This window comes from Sorex araneus, chromosome 5, assembly GCF_027595985.1.
Source record: "Sorex araneus isolate mSorAra2 chromosome 5, mSorAra2.pri, whole genome shotgun sequence".
Lineage (NCBI taxonomy): Eukaryota > Metazoa > Chordata > Mammalia > Eulipotyphla > Soricidae > Sorex > Sorex araneus.
The window spans coordinates 89,304,515-89,328,367 of NC_073306.1; positions in this window are offsets into that span (position 1 = coordinate 89,304,515).

Below are 23,853 nucleotides of genomic sequence, written 5' to 3' on the forward strand. Positions count from 1 at the left end.
AATCCTTGTGGGACCTCCAGTCATGCAACCACTGCATAAAGGGGAAAGGGATAGGACGGGGAGAGGGTCTTTAAAAGAACAAGTCGAGAGTTGATCACAGGTGACCCACCCACAGCACGCAGCCAGCAGGGCCCAAACTCCTGACTCCTAGGGGTTGTGCTCTCTGCCATGTCTCATGTGGCCCCTGATGGGCTGAGAGGATCCTTCTGTGAGTGTGTGCGGAGATAACCCCCCAGCTGCCACTGCTTAGGGCCCACACCAGGGGACTGAGAAATCGCAAAGCTGATGGAAAATCTGGCTGGATACGTCATCCCTGAACAAATTAAGCCAAGACTGTTTTCTGGAGAAACACCAAACCCACCATTTGCTCTGGGCCATGGAGCAGTTTCTTTCAGGTTATTTCTGTCCAGAGGAGTCAAGGGCTGGGCGAGGGAGGCAGCTCCCGTCCATTTATTTTAAAGAACCTAATGCAGAAGGACAGGGCAGAAGGACTCTCTGCAGCCCATCTCATCGACCCAGGAGAGGTACTGTCTGCCAGGCAGGACTGTTCCACATTCCACACCCTGGTGTGCCCCACCCCCGCCAGCCCAGCCCCCCAGCTCAGCCCACCCTCACCTCCAGTCCTGCTCTTTCTGAGGGGAGTTCTGAGCTTCCCCCTACCTCCATTGACACGCCCCTTCTTCAAACCTCTCCAGCTATAAATAAGTGAAGTCTGGATTGATTAGAGGATTGGTTTCTCTCCAGCAACAGCCCCGACCGACCTCTTAGTTCTGAAATCTCACTGCCAAATAGCCTCACTCAAATTTCCTGTTGCATTGGGACTTAGCGGAAGGAGTCTTCACCTGGGAATACAAGATCACTAAATCTGGAGTAGGGAAAAGAGGGTTCCAGACCTCGTCCTGCCACCAGCTCGGTGTCCTTGAGCAACTCAACTCTGTTTTAGGCGTCTTTTCAAAAGGGAGGACAGCTGGACAGGGTGATAATACAGTGGTTAGGGCGTATGCCTGGCATGTGCTTGTGCCACATTCAATTCCCAGCATCATATGCTCCCCCTCCCCCCAAACATTACTGGGTGCAATCTTGGAATTGACAGCACTGCTGGGGTGGCCTTGCTGTCTCTGACCCCAGCAGACCAACACATCCTGTGTATTGAACTGCAGGTCTGTTTGGCCACGAATCACTTGAGGGTCTCCAGGGGACTCCGTAGCATTATTTGAAAGCTTCTCTCCCCCACGCACACAAAAAAAGGGTGGAGTTGGAAAGCCTGGCCACCTTCTGTACAGAATCACTGGAAGGTGCGAACGAACGGAGGGTAAGGTACACTCAGCTGGAATGTCAGCATCAGTGGCACGTGCCTCCACCTTACTGCTGACCAGCTCTGTGACCTGGAAAAGCCTGAGCGATGGCTTTCAGCTTCCCTCTCCTCCCTCACAATAGGCAGAGTGACGTTTCTCTCTTCTCCAATGTTGTTCTGGGAACAAAAATAACATCTCTGAGGCTGGAGAGAGAGCTCCAGCAGTTACTTAGGTAAGCACTTACCTAACATGGACAAAACCCTGAGTTTGCTTCCCAGCATGGTAAGACCTCCTGGGGCATCACTGGGCATGACTGGTAGCCCCCAATACAGCCAGCCTCAAACAGTACTTCGGCCCCAGACCCAGGTCCTGAATTATCAGGCCCCAATTGTCAGACCTTGGGCCCCTGGGAACAGAAGCTTTAAAAAAATACATTTTGGCCAGCAAGATAGTACAGCAATAGTCAAAATAGCCATAATCTGAAAATAATCCAAGTACCTAAGAACTGATGACTGGATAGAGAAGATATGGTACATGCACACAACAGAATATTACTTGGCCATAAGAAAAAACAAAATCATGCAATTTGCTGCCACGTGGACGGTTCTGGAGAGTATGATGTTGAGTGAAGTTAGAAGAGACACAGACATGGAATGATCTCATATGTTTATATGTTAATGTTTGTTTGCTCCCTTTGCTTTTAGTTTGGGGGCCACACCCAGTGATGCTCAGGGGTTACTCGTGGCTCTGCATTCAGTAATTATTCCTGGCAGAGATCAGGAGACCCTGTAAGATGCCGGGGATTGAACCCTGCTTGAATACATGCAAGGGAGACACCCTCACCATTGTACTATGGCCCCAGCCCCTCTCTCATATGTTTATGGATATAAAGAAATGTAGTAGGAAACTAAAAAATGGCCAAAGACAATAGAAATAAAGAACATGAGAACCTGTTTCCAGTAGAAAATAGACATGGGGAGGTGAGGAGGGGAGACATAACATTGCAGCAGTGGTGGAGCAAAGTGTTCGCCGGGAGGAGAGGCGTGCTAAAAGGTGGCCAAGTGTTACATATGAAACTTGATGAGTAGCAGGACTGTAAACCACAGTTCCAAAGATTGTAAACAGTGCCTGTCATAGAGGCAGACTGGTGGGTAGGAAGCAAAGCGAGGTGTGTGGGGGTCGCATGGTGGAGAGAGCTGCACTAAACCATTGTATACTTGAAACCCAATCATGAATGACTAGGTCATCCACAGTGGCTCAATTTTTAAAAATCAAAAGCAATACAAAAAAAGAAGGAACTCTGCTACCGATGCCACTTAACTAACCAGAGTCTGCTAAGCTCTCCCCCAGGGCTTGCACCCTAGTCTGGGTGACTCCAGGCCTCGTGCCCTTTCCACTAAGATGTCAAGTTTTGGATAGTGAAAAAAATCTCAGAGTGTAGATCGCAGGCAACAAGAGAGGTCGGTGTCTGGCACTCAGATAACAAAGAAAGTCAGTGAGGGCATCTTACTGCAAACAGCCCTCTCGGGTGATGTGACTAAGGCACGGGCATCCCGGAGTCCAAGTTTCTCCTCTGACCTTGACCTTGAGGAGTGCAGCTACACCTCAACTGTACCTCAAGATCTGTTGGAAGGCTGGAGCTATTATCTACCTGACTCCCTAGAAACCCAAATTCCATCTCTCCTTTCCAGACCCACTTCAAACAACAATTTTGCTTTCAATTTTTCAAGCCAATCCTCATGGCCACTTCTTGCTACCTCAATCCATTTCTCAAGCCTTGCATCAGGATCTAATTTCTCTGCTCTTCATCTCTGCCTCTAGCACCTCTCCCAGAATCCACATAACTCATCACCCTCATTCATCCTGCCCTCTCCAGAGTGGGGGTTCAGCATCATCTCTCATTCTATAAAGTATCCCAAGAACCCAGGGGCCTCCAGAAGGAGCCACCAGACCCCATAGTCTGGAGTTAACTCATTGCTAGTTTCCCAGCTGAATATGTCTTGCTTTCCCCTGCCTCAGAGCAGACCCACCTCTTTTCCATCACAGGGGCAACCCACAGTCGCCCTGCCCCAACCCCCATGCAACATCCTCCACACCAGAGACAGGAAGTATTCCTCCAATCACAGATGGTGAGTGGGGTTTCCAAGAGCACCCGCTGAAGCTGAGTGGGTCGTGACCATTCTGAAGGCTGACAGGTTGCTTCTCAATCTCCCTGTTCTTCTGCACGCTCTCAGCCAACACACACACACACTGCATGCCTGCCACAGACACAGCCGTTCAGACTAAGGCATTAGCACACTGGAAATCAGGGCTCCAGGGCAGGCTCCCCCCTGCCCCAAATGCAGCCACCAAAGAAGCATGCCTTGGCTACCTGCCCAGGAAGCTCCCCATCCTCTATCTAGCCTGCCCCTGGGTCCTCCAGGAAATAAGCTCCTGACAAACAGACAGTAGCCACAGGCCACCCCACATCCCCCTGCCCAGCCCAGAGAATCCCATCCAAAGAAGACAGGGCTTTTTAATGAACAATTAGCTTGAATTTTTCATTAGCTGCTGCTTCCTCTGCAGTTCTGCCTCTACCCTTCCCAGGGCCAAGCTATGCATAGCTGGGGAGGCTTCACAGTCCCTGCAGAAAGCCCGATTCATGAGGGAGTTACAACTGTCATACACCCCCTCTAAAGTGGCCCTAATGACCTTGATTCTAGATTAAATCCATTTACTCCATGCAATTCACGGGTGGCCAACTTCAAGCTGGCATTTCCAAGAATACCAGCAATACCCGCCATGTAGCCAGAGTCGACTCTTCCCTGTTGATGAGGATGAGAACAATGAGGCTGATACAGATGAGGAAAGTGATGATTGGTACAGTTCATCATGGGCAATGCTCTCTGATTTCAGGGTCTCTCTTGTTTGGATCTTCTAGTAGCTCCGTGTGGTGACTGAGATCGTGACGATCTGTTTCTGTTTACAGAAGAGGAAACTGAATTCAGTGATGAGTGGCTACCTCCATGGACACCAGATAAGAGAGTGGCTGAGATAGGACCAGGAATGAAAGACAATAATAACTTCAGCTTGGGGACATCTATGGGTTCCCTGTTCCTCTCTGAGATCCCAGATCTGGGGGATTTGGGGTGGATGAATAAATGGATGGATGGAAGGAAAGAAGACTGAATGGATTAATGGATGAAGGATGGATGATGGGTGGATAGATGGATGGACAATGGATGAATATATGGATAGATAGGTGATGGGTGGGTGGGTTGATGCATGATGGATGGAAGAGTGGATAGATGCATGCATAGATGGATAGATGATGGATGACAGGATGCATAAATAGATTGTTCTATGGATAATGGATGGATGGAAGGATGAATGCATGAATAGTGGATAACAGATACATGAATGGGTGGATTGATGGGTTGATGGATGGATGATAGCTGGTGCATGATGGAAGATGGACGCAGACATGCATGAATGGAAGTATGCATGAATGGAGGGATGTTCAAGCATTGCTACTTCCAGATATCTCACCTCAGCACTAGTCGAGATGGGAGGCAGGGTGGTCCCCAGTCCAGTCTGGAGATGCACAACATAAGGATGGACCCAGTACCCTCAGCAGACAGATGTTTGAGCAAAAACTACTTGGAAGACAGAGTGTGGGAGTAAGGGGGTCGGTGGACTAGGTGGGAGCAGAGCATGAGACGTAGGATGAGGGCAAGGGAGATGGGCTTCAGAGATACCAGAAAGAATCCAGGGTGGTCCCTCAAAGGCAGAAGTACATGCATGAGACCCCAAATTTAGCCCCTACCACCACAGTGAGCCCCAAGCATGGCAGAGCGTGATTCTGGTGGACCCTAGCACCACTAGGTCTCGGCAGCATTGCTGGGCCCAAGCACTGAACCATCGGCCTGTGTGCTCAGTCCTCTGAATACTGTTTGGGAGCCCCCACCTCTCACCTCCCAACAAAATACAAAGATCTAAGGACTGAAGACCTAGTACAGCAGTTAGGGCATTTGTCTTGCACATAGCCAACCCAGGTTCAATCTCCCACAACCCAAATGGCCCCCTGAACACCACCTCAGTGCCAAGCCAGGAGTAAACTCTGAGCATCATTGGATGTGACCCAACTACCACCCCTCCCCCCAAACACACATAAAAATAATCCATATGGTCATGGAGTACAGCCTGTCCAGCAGGTGGGCGTAAAAAAGGTGGATTGCTCCCTGAGGACTGCCTGGAGCTTCTGTAGGCTCCAGTTTGTTTGTGAGAACCCCCCACCCCCAAACCCCTGTGATATTGATGGCTGGTGCAGCAGGGGAAGTGAGGGGAGCGAGACCATGAATTATTGAGGCTTTACTTTTATCTTCGCCCCGGCTGCTGGCCGAGCAGGGACCCAGGGGAGCCCGAGCACTCTATGGGCATTAAGCGGTTCAGGAGGAAGCTGGGGCTCCAGGGTCCTGCTGGTCAGAGGCTGCTGAGCAGCACAGACCCTGCTGCTTCCTCTCAGGCCTACAAGGTGCCCATGATAAGTGATGGGTGGGGAGCCGGTGCTGCAGGCCCGGCTTCACCCGCTAGAATTGTCGGGCCCCTGAACCCAGCATGTGACCCTGCTGGCTTCAGGGACACCAGCTCTCACAGAGATGACGGTGGGACCTGGGCTGCACTCTGCAGGACAGCTAAACGGGCTAAGCAGGGGACACCCCAGAGGGCAGGCCCCCTCCCTCCGGGCTCTCAGCACAGGGCACTCGAAACACACACGCAGGCAACACTTGCCAGAAAAGTGCTTCCTCCTCCCGGGCCAGCCCTGTTCACAGGACAGCAGCGGGGGCAGCGGAACCAGGAGTGAGAAGACACTCCTGGAACCCAAACCTACCCGGCCCCCCGTTTGGGGACCTAGAACTGGATCAAGAAGCGGCCACCAGGAATCCATGGGAGTCAGACGGGCAGACAGAGGTACTGTTCTCACCAAGGCCTCTTCCCCCTACCCCCATGCCCCAAGCCAGCACCTCAGTTCCTGGCAGTGCCAGCTGACAGCCAGGGCGACAAGCCACCAGCCATGTGACCCAGCGTGTGACTAGCCCCCACACCGAGCATCTCCTCATGGCACATTTGTCCTTGCAGGCACATGGTGCGGAGCAGCTGTCCGCCTCTCTCCCTCCAGGCTGCCTGCAGTAACAGACCAGCCCAGAGGTGAAGGAAGGAACCAAGATGGGACTGGCGGGGGGCACCCTGGAGCTGCCTCAGGTCACTGGTCTCCTTCATGGTCCCTGAGCCCTGCGTTGCACATGCTAAGACCCCAACTCCTCCCCCACCTGGGCTTCCTGGGAGGTCCCCCTCCACTGCAGCCCAGGGCCCCCGCTCACCTCCCCCCGGAGCAGGCAGGAGGGAGCCTGCCCAGCGCTTCCACTTCTCACTTGCCTTCCACCTCCTTCCCCACTCTGGGCGCGCTGTGAACTTTCAAAGCAAGCGAGCAGCTTCTGAATCTTCCGGAGAAGAGGAGGGAGAGAGTGAAGAAATCACTAGAATTCTGGACGGGTGGCAAGGAGCTGAGACAAAGAGTGCAGATCAAAGATTGCCGTCTGCGCTGCAAGACAAAGATGGCAGCATGTGGATGGGGCCAGAGAGAAAGCATGGGCTGGCCACACAGGGGCATGGGGGAAGGCGGCACTGGGTTTGACTCTCGGTCCCTCGCATCCACTCTCCACCCACCCCAGTGCTGAGCCAGGAGTCGCCCCTGTGTATTTGCCAGGTGCGGTCCCAAAATCAGAAAAGTAAATAGAGATGAGATGTTCCCTGGTAACATCCTGGGGTCAGATGGAGCTTGGGTGGTAGAGCACATGCCCAGTGAGTACAGACCCCGAATAAGCCTGAGCACTGCCAGGAAGGAGATCCCAAAGTGAAACTATCATTAAAAATACCAATAAATTGCCCCAACTGCTAACCACCCTCGGGGGTGCCCTGAAGGGAGGCCCCCGAATGAACAGTGAGCCCATCAGTCTATAACCCCCCCCTCCCCAGGTCCCAGCACCTCCCACCCCAACTACACTTCCTAAGTTGCAACCAGGTTTCTCCCAAGAGGGTCCTCTGGGCCTCCAGAGCAGAGCCTGAGCCTCTCAGTCCCCTTTTCTGGGGGACAACCTCTGCCAATGGCCTGTCTCGGCCGCTGCCTGCAGACACCCTCCTTCCTGCAGGACCCAGGGCTTCTGGCTGAGCTGCAGTCTTGGGGGGCAGGGGCAAGGCACTGCCTGGACGCAGCCTGCCCTCAGCCATGCTGTCAGGGTGACGCCCTCACAAGGGTGCTCACCTGCCCCAGTGCCTTGTTCTGGAAGTTTCTGCCAGCTCCCTCAACAGAGACTAGTTTCCTGGCTCCCAGCAGGCTTGTCTCAGTCTAGGCACACTCCCCAGCCCCCATCAGCTCCCCTGTCTCAGCACCCGCACCCTGTAGGTCCCTAATTACCCATCTGCTCACCTGACTCAGCACTCACATCCCTCATGACTGCACTGACCTCAGGGCATTCGGACTGGGTCAGTAGCCCCAGGATCTTTCTGCCAATAGGTGCTCCAGCATGGCCTGGTCCAGAAGTCTGTGGCCTTCCTCTGGGGTCCCGCCCCATTCACACCTTGGTCAGCCTGCTGGCGAAGTCTCTCCGGCCCGCCCTCCCTCCCAACTCAGCTCTCCGAAATCCTAACTTTCTTCCATGTGTCAACACCTGCCCTTTGTTGCCCCTCTCTGCCTGTCTCCCCATCTGCCTGTTTAAAATACACTCACGGGGCAGTGTTCATGGTGCAATGACGCAGCCACACCGGTCCGTCCATCTCACTCCAGCAGCTCCCACTTAAAACCACTTTCAGGTCCTTTGTCATCTCAAACTGCAGCACTTTGAGCCTTCTGCCCCTCAGTTCACGTGCATGTACTGAGCATCCACAGTGGACACAGAGAGAAACAGGCCAAGTTCCTGCTGCCTGTGGCTTCCTTGTGTCCAGGAGATAGAGTCACTGGAACTCAGTGTCCCATCTGCTGGGACAGAAATCCTGAGAGCCCCAGGAGAATGGCCTCACCATTCCCAGCATCACACACATGGGCCTCATCTAATCAGAGGGACCACCATTCTTGGGGGCTGCAGGTGGAGTCAGACAAAGGAAACAGTCTCTGCAAAGGCCAGTCTTAACAATTATAGCGTGGAAGACAAATGAGAGCATGGCTCATGTTGCAGCTGAAGGTGAAGGTCACCTTCATCAGAATGTTTCTCAAATATCTGTCCTATGTGGACCCAGGGACTCAGCACCATGCATGACAGAGCGCCCCCACACCCAGTCTGGTCCGAGAAAAGGGGCAGACCTATTGGCATCTCCTATTGGCATTTCATGATAATGAAATGCTGTACCAGGGCTGCATTCATGCAGACTCACTCCTTTCATCACTTCCCTTCCTCGTTATAATGACTGGAAGTCACATACACTTGGCTGTGGCACCTGCCCTTCAGCTGTGAGGTCACGCAGCAGATTGTAGAGCTCACACACTCAGCTGTAGTGCTCTCCAAGGAAATTATTTGGTTGCGGGTCTGGTACACATGCAAGGGGCTCAAGCTCTGGCTGTGTCTGTAGTGGTCACCAGGGGGCGCTATGGTGCTCACACGTGTGCTTGCCAGGGGCGGCACTTGAGGCGTGGCCCTCACATAGCTTTTAACTGCAGTGCTCATAGAAAGGCCCTAGCCCTTGGTTGTGGCGTTTGGGCTCTGGAATGGTGGGAAATCTCTTGTGCACTGGGGTCAGCACAGAGCCACCAGGACCGCAGCCAGTTCACACAGCAGCACAGGGAATGATTGGTCTCGTGGCCTTGCCCCCACCAGGCAGACTGCTCCCCAGTGCCCCCATACTCACTTCTACTATCCTGTAAAGTCGAGGAAGGAGTGAGATCACCCCTGCCCTACAGAGCCCAAGGTGCTAATTGGGAGGAAGCCTAGCTGGGGGCAGCAGACGCAGGGGGGTACTGCTTCAAGACGGAGGTTCACCCCGAAGCCACTGGGAGAGCTGGGAGCAGCAGTTCCCACCGAGTCTTACTCCAGGCACTGCCTCCTCATACAAGGAACACAGCAGCCTGAAAGTCCGCCCAGGGAGGCCACATCCAGGGAATGAGGGAAGGGCTGCAAAACGTTAGCTCCCCAACCCCACAAGAGAATTCCCCCGGAGGGTGAGTGCAGGTGCAGAGCCACACACACACCCCTACCTGCTGAGCGGACACTGTTGCTGCAGTGATGCAGCCCAGCCACCACCTTTGCCTGACCCCCCAGAGTACAAACCTCAAGTCCCATCCCCAAGCAACACTGTTCCCAACGGGGTCTGTTGCCTTGGGAAACTGACCCGCAACAATGTTCCCCCTGCCTAGCCTGTTTGCCACCACCCATCCCAACTCCTGTTCTGACTTTGGAGCCCCGCTGAAGGCACCTGCCAGCCATTTCTTACATAGCATTCATTCCTCCAGCATCCCGCCATGAGTCCCTTAAAATATCTCCCATCTCAAGATGATAAAATGTGCTTGTCCTAGCCTGTGGTGCCATCAACACCACCAGCCTTCCCTCTGGACTTTTGGATTTCTTTAAGATTAAAAAAAAAAACTCCTTCCTCCTCCAGGAAGCTCTCCTTAATTACCTTTCACGGGATTTGAGAAATCCAGAATCCCAGAGCTCTTAAAACCTCCAGCTGCAGGGACTTAGAAACTTTTTTGTATGTTTATGGGTAGATATTTAAAACCGGCCTTGTGTGTTTCTTTGAAGTCTATATTTGTACACTTCTCTGCCCTCAGGAATGTATGCTCTGCTACAATAAAGGAGAAGGGCGACCCTCTGAGTCAAGCCCCCACCCTGTCCGCAACTCCCCTGGCCCCCCCAGCTTGACTTTCCCTGGACTGCCCACGGAAGTGACAAGCGAGAGTGACGACAGCAGACCCCTCAGCAGGAACCTGAACAACCTACTTTCCAGACCTTTCTTCCATCAAAGACTCGCATGCGTGTCTCTCCAGAACCAGGGAGGTGAGGGGCAGGTCCGATGAAGACCCTAATGTCAGAGGTCAGGTGATGGCCTTAAGATCAGGTGAAGAGTCTAAGGCCAGAGGTCAGGTGAAGAGTCCTAAGGTCAGGTGGCTCAGCCAATAAAGAAAGGGACAGAGGCTGGGTAGCAGCTTGCCTTCCTCTTCACTCTGTACTCCTCCTCCCCTTGCAGGCCCAGTGTTGGGGACACTGGCAGTGCATGGTAGGGAATCTGATTTGTCACCCAGCAGGGGCTCTGGTGGGCCAGGTGGCCCATACCTACCCAGGGGTCAGAGGGAGGCTGGAAAGCACTTTCAGTGACATCCCAAGGGCCACCCTTCTCCCAAAAAAGTCTCCCAGAAGGAGGTTGCTGATGGCCCCAAGGGCCCTGGGGAGGGAGCTTGTCTGCCCAGCGCAGGGAACTGTGGATTCCCCTCTGGCAGTGGGTTCCTGGGCTGTGAATCCAAGCAGGAGAAGTTTCCTGCAGAAGCGTGCCCCCCCGCCCAGATCATAGGGGTAGGTGGACATCTGTACTGCCCGCTGTCCTCCAGCCACCCCAAGCTGGCCTGCCTGGCCCTGAGTTCACCCTGGAGGATCCCTCGTGCCTGGAAGGACACTGGGGGGAATGAAACAAACAGCAGGAGCGCTGAGGCGGGGCCAGGCTCTGCCCAGGCCTTTCCATGTTAAGTAGTAACTCGGCCAGCCTCCCGCCACCAGCTGCTGCTTTGCCTGGAGGAGACAGGCATGCCCAGGGACCACCTAGGGGAAGCAAGGGTGGAGGGGGCCAACCAGGTGGCCTGGGAGCCAAGTCTGCAGGTACAGGGGTCCAAGCCTCACGCATGCACTCTACCACTGGGCTACACCCCCATTATTCCGCACCCTCCGCAAGGCAAGAGCTTCCAGCCCTCCTGCTCTACCACCTCCCTAATGCAGGGTTCGGATGACGCTGCCTGTCCACATCGCTGTCACCCTTTGCTGGTGGCCTTGCAGAGCTGCTGGCAGTCTGGACCGGGAAGGAAACCCCAGACCGCGCGCGGCCTCCCGGCAAAGTCCAGGGTTGCAGTCAAGGCCAGCGGGGGGGTTCCCCCTTTGATTACATGATGAAAATCCGTCTGTTCTGCAGCAGCCCGGCCCGGGGGCTGAGGCTCCCTGCCAGGACCGGGAGGGGCCGCCCACCGTGCACAACGCGGTCTGCGCTCCTCGCTGCCCGTACAGCGCCCTCTGTTGTCAGACTGGCTCTGTGCAGCTGCAAAGGCGCCTCCTCCGGGCCTGCTGGGATGATGCCAAAGCTGGTGGCTGGTCGGTTGGAGGGGGATATGGGGAAGAGTCTTCTCAGACCAGCCCGGCAGCCAGGGAGAGTGCGCTTCGGATTAGCTCTGAAGGGCGACAGAGAAGCACAACCCCGTGGAGGAAGCAAGAACCACAGGCTCCCGGAGCCGATAGTCCACCTTCCTTCGGCTTGACCTGACTACCCATCACAGCTGTCTACACAGTAGCGATGGTTCCCCCACCCCAAGGTTCCTGGAAGAGATGATTGTGCAGACAGGTGCCAGGCCCAGACTCCTAGGAGGTGGGCTGTGATTTCATGCTCGACCCACACCCCAGCGAAGACGTGACCCGTTCCTGCTGCCCACTGACCCATATGTACGCACAGGCCTTCCCACTCGCCCCAGCCGCACAAACCCCAAGTTTTGCCCTTGGCACTGAGGAAGCTCTTGGCTTGACCTGCCTGATTTGAAGTTCCTCCTCTGGACTTCCCTGTTAAAGGAAGGGACTAGAGGGGTCCTGGTTCCCAGATAGCAGACTTGCAACATCCACAACACCTCCCAGGCTTCTGAATAATCCAGATTCCTGGACTGCCTCCTCCGGGGTTCTGAGTTTGGCAGTCACTGTGGAGCCTGGCACTTGTATTGAAACACCTCCCTGGGGCTGGGGAGAAAACTCAAGTGGAGCACATGTCTTGCATTCAGGTTAGATCCCCTGTGCCACATGGCCTGGGCACAGCCAGAAGCCCTTACATGCCACAGGTTGTGGCCCAAACAACCCCGAAATTAAATATAAGGAGAAATTCTTAAAACTCAGTACTGTGTGCATGTTTTGCAGTCAAGAGGACTGAGTTCAATTCCCTAACATTGCATGGCCCCCTGAGCACTGCCAAGAGGGAACTCTGAGCACAAATCCAGGAGTACCAACCAAACTTCCTGGCATGGCTAAAATAAATAAATGAACAAGTATTTCCCTGGTTTACTGGAAAATCCAACCAGATTTAACAACCCCTAGAACAGGGCCAGACAGATAGTAAAGGGTGGCAGAGCTCTTGCCTTGCATGTGACAGACTTGGGTTTGATCCCTGGCAGCCCATATGGTGCTCGAGCACCTCCAGGGGTTGATCCCTGAGCACAGTCAGGTGTGCCTCCAAAGCAAACAAAAAAAAAAGGTAAAGATGAAAGAACACTAGAACATGGTGGCATTCTTAAAATATTAATGCTAACAGTATTGTAAGTCACAGTACCAAAAGTTTTTTTTAAAAGAACCACTAGTGGGGCTGGAGAGATAGCCCTGTGGGGAAGACACTTGCCTCGCATGCAGCTAACCCAGGTTCAATCCCCAGAATCCCATATGGTTCCCTGAGCTCCAGTAAGAGTGATTCCTGAGCGCAGAGCCAGAAGTAAGCTCTGAGCATTGCCAGGTATAACCCAAAAGCACAACAACTGGTAATTTCACTATCTATGAGGCCTCCCTCCAAAATAAAATAAAATAAACAATGTTGTTTGGTTTATCCCTATGCCTTGGTCTTCCACCTGAAGCAGCTACCTCCCTCCCAATTTTTAACCCCTTGGTCTACACACATGACCACCACCAGTCCATGGAACTTTCCTGATGGTGGGTGAAAAGACCAAGCCCCTGTCACGTAGCACTGCATGGTTCAGGCACAACATTGTTTCAGGACAAAGAATCCACAGCAGGCTTGCAGGGCACAGATTGAAGTATTCCTCCTGTTTGCCCCAGTCCACAGCTGTAAGAGGTTGAAGAACACTGGGTTACCCCCATGTCTCTACTTCTCCTTGAAGGATTAGGGGAAATGGTTGTGGTTAGTAGATACTCTTTAACACCTTCCCATTTTGCTAAGCCATGACTTAATTGTAGAAGCTGATGTTAATCATTGACTCCCCCTAGTCACTTCAAGGCATCCCACTTCCTTCAGTTATTCAAGAAACATCCTATGAAGTTGTCTGGGGTAAGTTTCCTTGAAGAAAATTCCTTTGGTGGGGTGGGAGGGGCGTATAAAGGTCTATTAAAAGGTGAAACCATAGAGGGTGCTGGGAGTTGAACCCGGGTCGGCCACATGTAAAACAAGCACACTGCCCACTGAGCTATCTCTCTGGCCCCTGTTCTAGTGGTTGTTAAATCTGGTTGTTTTTTTTTCTTTTTGGGTCACACCTGACAATGCACAGGAGTTACTCCTGGCTCATGCACTCAGGAATTACTCCTGGTGGTGCTCAGGGGACCATATGGAATGCTGGGAATCAAACCCAGGTTGGCCGCATTCAAGGAAAACTCCCTACCCACTGTGCTATTGCTCCAGTCCCCAAATCTGGTTGGATTTTCAAGCCTTCTGCTGCCCTTACTCTCTCGTCCCTGAGGGAATGTCAACAGCCATCTTTCAACTTTGGGGTGGCTCGGAGGAGGGTGGTGCGGGGGGGAGAGTGGGCAGTGGAGGACAAAGCTTACCAGCGAAGTGGAATGCTAGGAAAAGCCTCCAAATTTCATTGTGAAGCTCCTGAATCCATCAGCTCTGAAGGCCCTTTTCTCTGGGATCTGGGCTTTCTCTTGCTGATAACAGAAAGCACCCTCACTGATAAATTCGCCTTCTTGGCCCATGGAAGACCTTTGGGTGATGAGCTGAGGGTAGGTTTCCTCTACAGGAATCAGCTCTCTTCCAATCCGTCCCATTCTCAAGGTCTGTCCACTTAATCTCTTAAGCTGTTCTCCAGTGCAGTCACCTGCCTAATCTCTATCACAATCACCATGGGAACCACCTCATTCACCTCTGTCCAGCTCTCACAGGTGCCCTTTCCTTCCATGACCACTACCCCCTATAGGCACCGTGAGGATCCTGTCAGTCTTCTGCATCAGACCCTCCCTTTGCTTTTCTGTTCCTCGAACAGTGTGTGTGTGTGTGTGTGTGTGTGTGTGTATTCTATACCCCTTGCATCATCTGTTTTTTCCATCCTTTCTTGGTCACCATATCTCCTTTCCCCTCACTCTCCACTTCCGGCAACACTGGCTCCTGGGAATTTGACAAATTTCTGTCTCCTGGGAACCAGGACCCCACTATCCCTACACCTGGCATTCTCCTTACCACCTTAGTCTCTTTCACTGGCCTGAGTCTTCCATCAAGCATTAATCCCTCAGGCAAGGTGCCCCCTTACAAGGAACCAACTCTCCCTGCTAATCTTCTCAAACCTCCTGAGATTTGCCTTTCAAACACATTATCACTTGAAAGTCTATACACATGATTCAGTTAAAGCCTATCCCCTGCCCCCAGACTCTGAATTCATAAGGTCAAGGACTATTTCTTCTATTGAGTCTTGGCCCCTGCATGCCCCCTAGTATAAATCGGAGACTCCAGACATCCTTGTGCGATGAGACATAAACAAACCCAGGTCTCCAAACAAGGATGGTGCTGACTGCCCCGTCGACAGAGTCCTCAGGACAACTGTCTCTGGGACTCAGGTTGTGGGTGTGAGAGGAGACCCAAAGATTTTCTCTCTTCTGCTGACTCAGCTGTTCACTCAACTGTCAATAGTCTTTTGGCCTCTCAACTGAAGCAGGGCAGGCCTTAAAGACCCACAGCCAACCCGGTCGAGGCCCACACTCCTGAGTGCCTGTCTCTGCATCCCCTCAGTCCTTCCCTTCCTTCACCCTCCCCTGACCCACTTCTCCATATGTCCTCTGAGGCTTTCAAGGCAAGTGCGACAGTAGGACACCCCTGGTACCCGCCCAGGGGTGACTCGGGGACTTCTTGAGAAAAAAGACAGAGAGGTGTCTAGCAGTTGAAGTGGAAGCCTTCTGGCTAGCCCATCACCCGTCAGGCCAGGGAATCCACTTTGCTGGAGAGTTTTCAGTGTCCAGCAGGCAGCGTGTGAGGGCCTCAAGCTGTCTAGTTTGACCCAGTGCATTAGAGAGAGGTGTTTAAGACATGGCAGCAGTGAAAGTTCAAGTTCTACCTCAAAAGATCAAAGTCCTAGACAGGGCTTCTTCCATTCTAAGGGGCCAACCTCATTGACCAGTGGAGCCCCCTGTCCACAATGACCAGGAGACTGGGGTGAGGAGGACACTGGGCTTGGGAAGTGGCCGGGTCTGCCTCTCAGGGAAGAATTGAAGAGGGGGTGGGGGGTTGATGAGGTCCCCAGGTGTCCCGACCTGGAATCTCCACTGGGCATGGCCATACCCGCAGGGGCTCCTTGCTCACAGCTTTTCCCACAGGCCCACGCCTGTCCAGGCCTCCCACAGAGCAGCAGACACAGAAGAGCCAAATGCAGGAGTGGGGCCCAGGGCAGAAAGGCCAGAGCCTGGGGGCCCTGGGCTAGCTGCTGAGTGGGGAGGGGGAAAGTGAGGAGAGAAAAAGCTGCTCCTTCATCCCTGAAACCCATTCTCCCTGTTCCCTCCTCCCTCTCCTTCCCTCCACCTCCTTCTCTTCACTCTGCTCCTCTCCCTCCCACTCCCGTCTCTCCCCTTCTCTACCTCCTCCCCTTTTCTCCCCACCCCCCTCACATCCTTTCCTTCACTTCCAGCACAGACAGGCCTCATACAATTAAAGTAGGACAAGAATGTTTTCCCCAAGCTTTAAAATATCCTTGCTAAGGAAATTCACTGAGAGGAAGAAACTCCGCTTGGTTTCTTGGGAACTAGAAAGCATACAATGGAAAGTGCTGCTCCCCTGAGCACCCCCAGCCCACCCCTTCTCACCTGTCCTGCTGGGGCAGGAGGGCCAGCTCCAACCTGCAGCCTTCCCTCTGGGTCCCTCCTAAGTTCTGCCAGGAGGTTAGCTTCAGGATCCAGAAAGTGCCTTTGAGCATAAACGTATGAGGAAAGAAGGAATCTCTTTACCTTTCCCTCTCCCTCTCCCTGGGGTCCCTGCCTCAGGACCCCAGAATATTCACTGCAAACAAGCCAGATAAATTGGGGGTGGGGTTACCTGAGAGAGAATACAGCATCTGTATCCAGTTTGGGCTGTTGAGAATGGTAAAAGTGGTGGCTCTTAATTTTTCTTTACTCCTGGGTCACTTGGGGGATCTGATAAAAAAAAACTCTAAGGCCTCTTCCCCAGAAAACATCCATCCATCCAAGCAACAAGAGTTTGCACCTAATTTCAGTCAGTCTTCAGAAACCAGTCTAATAATGCCTGGTTATGAGGAAAGTATCTCCCTGACCCTGTGTCTAAAGCTTTTAAGGGCTCCAGGTTGGCATTCCCTGTCCCTTTCACTCCCCACAAGACAGGGGTCCCTAGGGAACTCATACCTGTAGCTCTGGTCCCCTCTGGGACCCGCAATTCTTAGCCCAAACAGGTCCAAGTCTGTGTCCAGAACCTGCCAGGTTATTCTTGCCCTGGTTCATCCTCCCATCAATAGATCTTGCAACCTCTGTGCTAATCTGGAGCAACACCAAAGTTGCTGATGCAGGAAGGGAGCCGGGGATCTCCACGTTGTCTGCAGAGACCCTGTGAGGAAAAGAATATGGTTGCCCTCAGGATGTCTATTTCTCATTTACAGAAGCAGTAAAAATGTCACCTTATGAGGCAAGAGGGACTTTGCTGATATGGTCAAGTGAAGGATCTTGAGATGCAGACAGTAGTATCCTGGCTTATCCAGGTGTGCCCAGTGCAATCATAAAAGTACTAAGTGAAAGAGGGAGGCAAGAGAGAGACTTAAAGATTCCACTTACTAGCTTTGAAGTAAAAACGAGCCAAAGAGCCAAAGATTGAAGACATCCAATGCTGGGGAAACAAGAAAACTCATTCTCCACTGGAGCCGAGGGTGCTAAGATCCAACTGAAATCAACGTAATTCTTTTTACTGAACCTTGAGCAGGGCAGTCAACAGCCCTGAGATTAACTTTCCACAGCAGTTAAACAAGAGGAGGAATCAGTTATACTGCTGACCTCACTGGGGTGTTGTGAGGTCACATAAGTAGGAAGCTCACTTTGCACACAGTCAACGATGTTCGATCCCTGACACCCCATATAGTCCCCCAAGCCCCCTGCAAGGAGTGATCCCTGAGCAAAGAGCCAGGAGTAAGCCCGGAGCACCCCCGGGTGTGGCCCAAAGAACCAAACATAAATAAATATTTAAAATGGCTCCAGCTAAAGTCTGCTACATGGCTTGAATTTACCTTTTTATCTTTAAGCCCATGAAATAGGTCTCAGAGTCCAGCAACAGGAGAAGGAGCAGCCCAGCATCGGGGGGTTACTCTATCCCCATCGATGGCCACCGGATTCCTACTCAGAGTTTCTGCCATCCAGACTAGTCAACTTTTCACTGCTTTTTATTAACTGAACAAAGGTGGATAATGGGATTCATGGTTATAGCCTGCCAGATGGATAATGCGTGCAGGGGTCAGGAAGGTCTCTGAGTCTCACTGCAGAACTAGCTTCCTTTCTCTGCACTCTGGGATTTAGGCAGCACCCAGGATGGTTGGCACAAAGGCTCAGGCTCAGGCTGTCTGAAAGAAGCTGACCCAGAGACAACTAAGAATTATTTATCCTGTCTCACAAGTAAAAATCTAAGCCGCCCAGTTAAGTCAAATAAACAGTCATTTTTACTATGGGTGTTACATGAGACATAAATAGACTAAACTGTGCTTTCAAATAAACAACAACAACAACAAAATGAAAACTGTGTTATTCATGTGGAATTTAAATCAGGCTTCCAACTCTGGCAACCCTGGGCCCAGGCCACTTGAGTTGCAGTTTTCCACACTTTCCACAAAGGGGCAGGAATCTGAGCAACTGGCAGACTTTGGGAGCCCAAAGTCAATTTCACTCCCAGTTCTTTTCTCCCCTGCTGCTTCCCTGTGCCCAGGGCATCATGTCCCTCTGGCACTCCTCAGAGCCTCCACTCTCCTTGTCCACTGCCCTGTGGCTTCTCTTTCCTTGCCAGGGCTGTGAGCTGAACGGGCAAGTCAATGCTGGCAACTTCCCTGTGACCTGACGTAGCTGCATGGACACCAGTCAGATTGCGGCCAGCATCCAGTTCCTCCAATGTTGGAAAATGCCCCTTTGGCAAACCTGCTCATCACAGCCACTGTCTTGTCCCCGAGGTGCGAGAAGGCTGGGGAGGGGGACATTCTGGGTGGTAGAAGGATCTGGATGAGAAGCCATCGCAGGCAGGCTAGAAGCCCATGTTAGCTTCTGAGAGGATGAAAGGGATGGTACAGCCAAGCCCAGTTCAACCTCCAAGACACCCCCAGGGTCCCCTGGAGCACTGGGTCAGGAGTAATCCCTGAGAACAGCTGAGTGTGACCACCCCTCCCTCAAAAAAAAAAAAAAGAAAAAAATCAAAATCAATGAAAACTCAACCACACAATGGATCCAAGGTATTTCCAACACTCTTCCTTCCCCAGTGTTGCATTTCTCAGGGAAAAAAGTGGCCACAAATGGGGAAGATCTAAACAGGCACATCTAAGACAGTGGCCCTCACGTCCAGTTACACTCTGGAACTACCTGAATCACAAACTTAATCCTGAAGTCTGGCCCCCTCCCATCCTCAGAGACTATTCTAGGGCAGGCTGTAGTCTGGCCATCCACCATGGTCCTCAGGAAAATTAGAAAGATATTGGGAAGAGTCCTTGCCCAGACCCGACTTCAGACTTGCAACCTCCAGAATCAAGAGAAAATTCTCTATTTCTGAGCCACCCAGTCAGGACATCCTGAGCTACAGACCCACCTACGCTGAGACCCAACATCCCATGGGACCCAACAGTCCCCTAGCCCCGCATCCACATGCTGTTCATGTGCTTGGCAGTGAAGCACATGACTCAAACCCTCATGCCTGGCATAAAACCCCAACCCTGCTACTATAGCCATGTAGCTTTACCTGCCATGCCTCTATTTACCCCTGTACAAGACAGGGCTCCTTAGGGCCGTTGTGGGACTCAAATGATTCATGGGAGGAGGACAGAATAGATCCATCTGTAAGTTTCTCCCAAGTAGCTCCTCTGTGCCTGGTACCAGGCATCTAGCCTGGGTTTTCTGACACTTCTTCCACATTCATCTGAGAAATTTTAACACCATTCCAGGTATATAAAAAGAGGTGTGTAAGTCAAACATTGACTTATCATTAATCACAAACTTATTTTAAAACAATCTCTCAGATATTTTGTGACTCCCCCATATTCAAGACCCATTTCTTCCCCTACAAAATATGGAGGTTATGGACAATCAGACAAATGTGGGGCTGGAGGAAATGCTCCATGGTCTGAGCATCTGCTGTACATGTGGGGGGCCTGGTTTCAATCCCCATACCATATGTTTTCCTAAACATTGCCATGAGTGGCCCCCAAGCACAGAGCTAGGAGTAGCCCCTGAGAAACCACCAGGTGTGGCTCAAAATAAAGGAAAAATTATATAAATGCTTAGTAATAGAGGTGAGGAGAGGGATAGGGACTGGGTGGGGGGCTGCAATTTGGGGTGCATGTCCAGAGATGGATGATGGAAGTGGTGAAAGCAGACATCTACAGGACAAGCATTCCAGGTAGGGAATAGTGCAAAGGCCCTGGGGTGAGAGCATGGGGCCATGTCTCAGAAGCAGCTCACAGACCAGTGTGGAGCAATGGGAGACACAGATTCATAATAACAGGTGGGGATAGGGTGGGGGTCAGGTGACACAGAACCCTCAGGCCGTGAAAGGATCTAGCCATGTGTCAGGAGCCTATTTTCACAGGCTTGGTTCGTGCAGGGCCTCTGTCGGCTGTGTGAGTACACTACGGGAGCGCGTGGGAAGTGTTCTGTAGAGAGCTCACTCAGGAAAGAGTCAGGAAGCTGCTGGAACCATTCAAGTGGAGACCAGTGCTGGCCTGTACCAAGGTGAACTGGCACTTCAGACCAGGTCAGGGAATTCTGGGTATATTTTATCAGAAGAATGAAATGGCATGCATGGCAGATTGCATATAGAGAATGAGAGAACAAGAAATCAAGGCCAGCACCAAAGCTTCTGGCCTGAATAATTAAAAAACAGACTTGCCCCCTACTAAGATGGAGGAGATGCCAAGAGAAGTTGGCTTTATGGAAAATACCAGACTACAAGCTCATTTAAAAATACCTGTTAGACAAGAAATACAACATAAATTATTTAGCATCTGCCTTTGAGGTAGGCTCAGGTGGTGGTAGGAAAACTTGAAATAAAAATGGTGGAAGGTGTAATGATGGGGGGATTGGTGTTGAACTATTGAATGTAATCAATTACTGTGAACAACTCTTTGAGAAAAATACCTGTTAGAAGAGTCAGAGCAATAGTACAGCAGCGAGTGGAGCAGGGACGGATATAGAGCAGGGAGGGCTTTTGTCTCGTATACAGCCAACCCGGGTTCAATCTCCGGCATCCCATATGGAACTTGAGCACCACCAGGAGAAATTCCTGATTGCAGACAAGGAGTAACCCCTGAACGCCATTGGGTATGACCCGAAAAACAAATATATATATATACATATAAAATCATCATCATCATCATCATCCCGTTGATCATCAATTTTCTCAAACAATCTCAGTAATGTCTCCATTTGTCCTAGCCCTGATATTTTAGAAGCCTCTCTTTGTTCATCCTTCCCAATGGTGCCGCATTGGAGGCTCTTTCAGGGTCAAGGGAATGAGACCCAGCATTGTTACTGGTTTTGGCATATGAATACACCACGGAGAGCTTGCCAGGCTCTCCCATGCAACAAACACACACAAATATATATACACACATATATATGTACATACATATACATATATATATACATATATAAGTACAGTGAGTAAGACATTTGCCTTGCACGTAATCAGCCTGGGTTTGATCCCCAGTACCCCATATGGCCCCCCAAGCACTACCAGGAGGGATTTCTAAGCACAGAGACAGGAGTAACCCCTGAGCACTGCTGGATGTGTGTGGCCCAAAAACAAACAAAAATGCCTGTTAGGGGCCTGGAAGATAGTGTAGTAGTTAGAGCACAAGCTACATATGGACCTGACATGGTTCAATCCCCAGCACATGGTCCCTTGAGCACACACCTTTGAGTCCCCAAAGCACTGCTAGTGTGTGACCCAATAGTCCCCCAAGCACTGCCAGGGGAGCCTAAGTAATTCCTGGTGTCAGAGGTCCTGGATAGCCCCACACTGAACTGCCCTCTGGGTTAGCCAAGAATCATGGGTTGGACCCCTCAGGCCTCCTGAGCACTGCTTGGGAGGTTCCAAAAATAACGAAATAAAAATACCTGTTAAGTATTTGAGTGGAGATAGGTAGTGGATGTACCAAAGTGGAGCTCAGGAGAGAAATCTGGGTTGGAGACAGTTTTTGAATCATCAGCGTATAGAAGATATTTAAAGCATGAGAAGGAATGAGATCACTCCAGGAGCAAATATAGCTAGAAAAGAGGAGGCAGGCATTGAACTCTGGGTCACTCCCAGCCAGAGCTCAGGGATCTTGGGAGCAGCCTGAAGAGGAGGTAGGAGTCACCAGCAGCCCCGGCTCACTTGCAGTCGCTGTAACTCTCGTTTGTTGTCGTGTGGCACTGGTGCTGGTGGGATGGGCTGCAGCCAGGCAGTACCACCAACCCTCCAAAGATGCTATGGAAAGCTTACAGAAGGTGCGACAAATCTGAGAATTAGATAGAAATGCTCCCATAGGAATCTCCGAACCAGAAGGAAAAAACAAAACAAACACTTAGCTGCACCATGAGGAACAGCTAGTGCAATGGGCCCCAGGATTGCTCAGGGGCAAAGCAGCCACGGGACATTAGCTCATGCCCTTGCATCACCCTGACTACACTGAGCACAGTCCCAGCAGTGTTGCTGTCCAGGATCCCCGACAGGACAGCAAAGTGATCTCCAGTGTCTCACAGCCAAGGGAGTGTGAACGCCACAGCAGGGAGTGTGACCCCAGCAAGTACCACAATCCAGCGTAAATCCCAGTGAGCACAGGCATGAGCAACACAACCAAAGGTGCGACACTTCTCATCAACACCACAAGGGAGACAACAAAAGAAGACGAAGGTAAGATGGTTCAATGAAACTAGAACCAATAAAATCTGGTTCAAGAAGGAAGAAAGATCTTGCTATTAAAAAAGATGAAAACAGGAAAACAGTCACCATGGAAAGAAAGAAAGAAAGAAAGAAAGAAAGAAAGAAAGAAAGAAAGAAAGAAAGAAAGAAAGAAAGAAAGAAAGAAAGAAAGAAAGAAGAAAGAAAGAAAGAAAGAAAGAAAGAAAGGAAGGAAGGAAGGAAGGAAGGAAGGAAGGAAGGAAGGAAGGAAGGAAGGAAGAAAGAAAGAAAGAAAGAAAGAAAGAAAGAAAGAAAGAAAGAAAGAAAGAAAGAAAAGAAAGAAAGAAAGAAAGAAAGAAAGAAAGAAAGAAAGAAAGAAGGGATGGAGAGGAGGGAGGAAGAGAGAGAGGAAGGAAGGAAGGAAGGAAGGAAGGAAGGAAGGAAGGAAGGAAGGAAGGAAGGAAGGAAGGAAGGAAGGAAGGAAGGAAGGAAGGAAGGGAGGGAGGGAGGGAGGGAGGGAGGGAGGGAGGGAGGGAGGGAGAGAGGGAGGGAGGGAGGGAGGGAGGGAGGGAGGGACAAAGAAGAAGAGGAAGAAAGGAAAGTTACTCCACTCCCATCCCCAACAGTTACTCCTTCCACCCTGCTGAATGACAGAATAGCAGGAGACAATGAGAAAACAGAAACATCTTTAAGTGCTGTCTTTATTTTAAAAGATCTGTAATTGTATAATTAGGTGCCTTGTTTGATGGAAGGATGGAAAGTCATCTTTTATTAGGGCAGGAAATAATTAAAGAGGCCTCTTACAAGCTGTTTAATAACCAGCTGGCCTCTTTGACTTATATCCTAGAGGCACTAAGGAAGTTGGTTTCGCCTAAGCCTGGGGGGCAGGGAGGTTGGCCCACAGAGGACAGAAGATGTCCTGGGGACTATATTGGGGTGCCCATTGAAACAGCCCTCGTTTGGAGATCCTAGGGAACCCTCCAGGTGCAAAGCCAACAACTCCGTGTGCACAAGGCAAGATGTGGAACAAATATCCCAACCATCAATGTGTAGTCATCTGGAAGATGACAAGATGGGATGAGATTGCTAATACATTCTTAAGGGAGAGCAGAAATGCAAGATGAAATCCAGCCACCTCTAAGTGCAAGGAGCAGGAGTGAGAGAAGAGGAAGCTTGGGTCCGTGGTTACTTGGCTATTGTTCACAAGCATCCACATATCCTATGGATGTGCAGAATAAAAGATCTGCTTTTTGTGAATCATTCATGGGCACTGAGCCTGTACAGAAATTAGTTTATT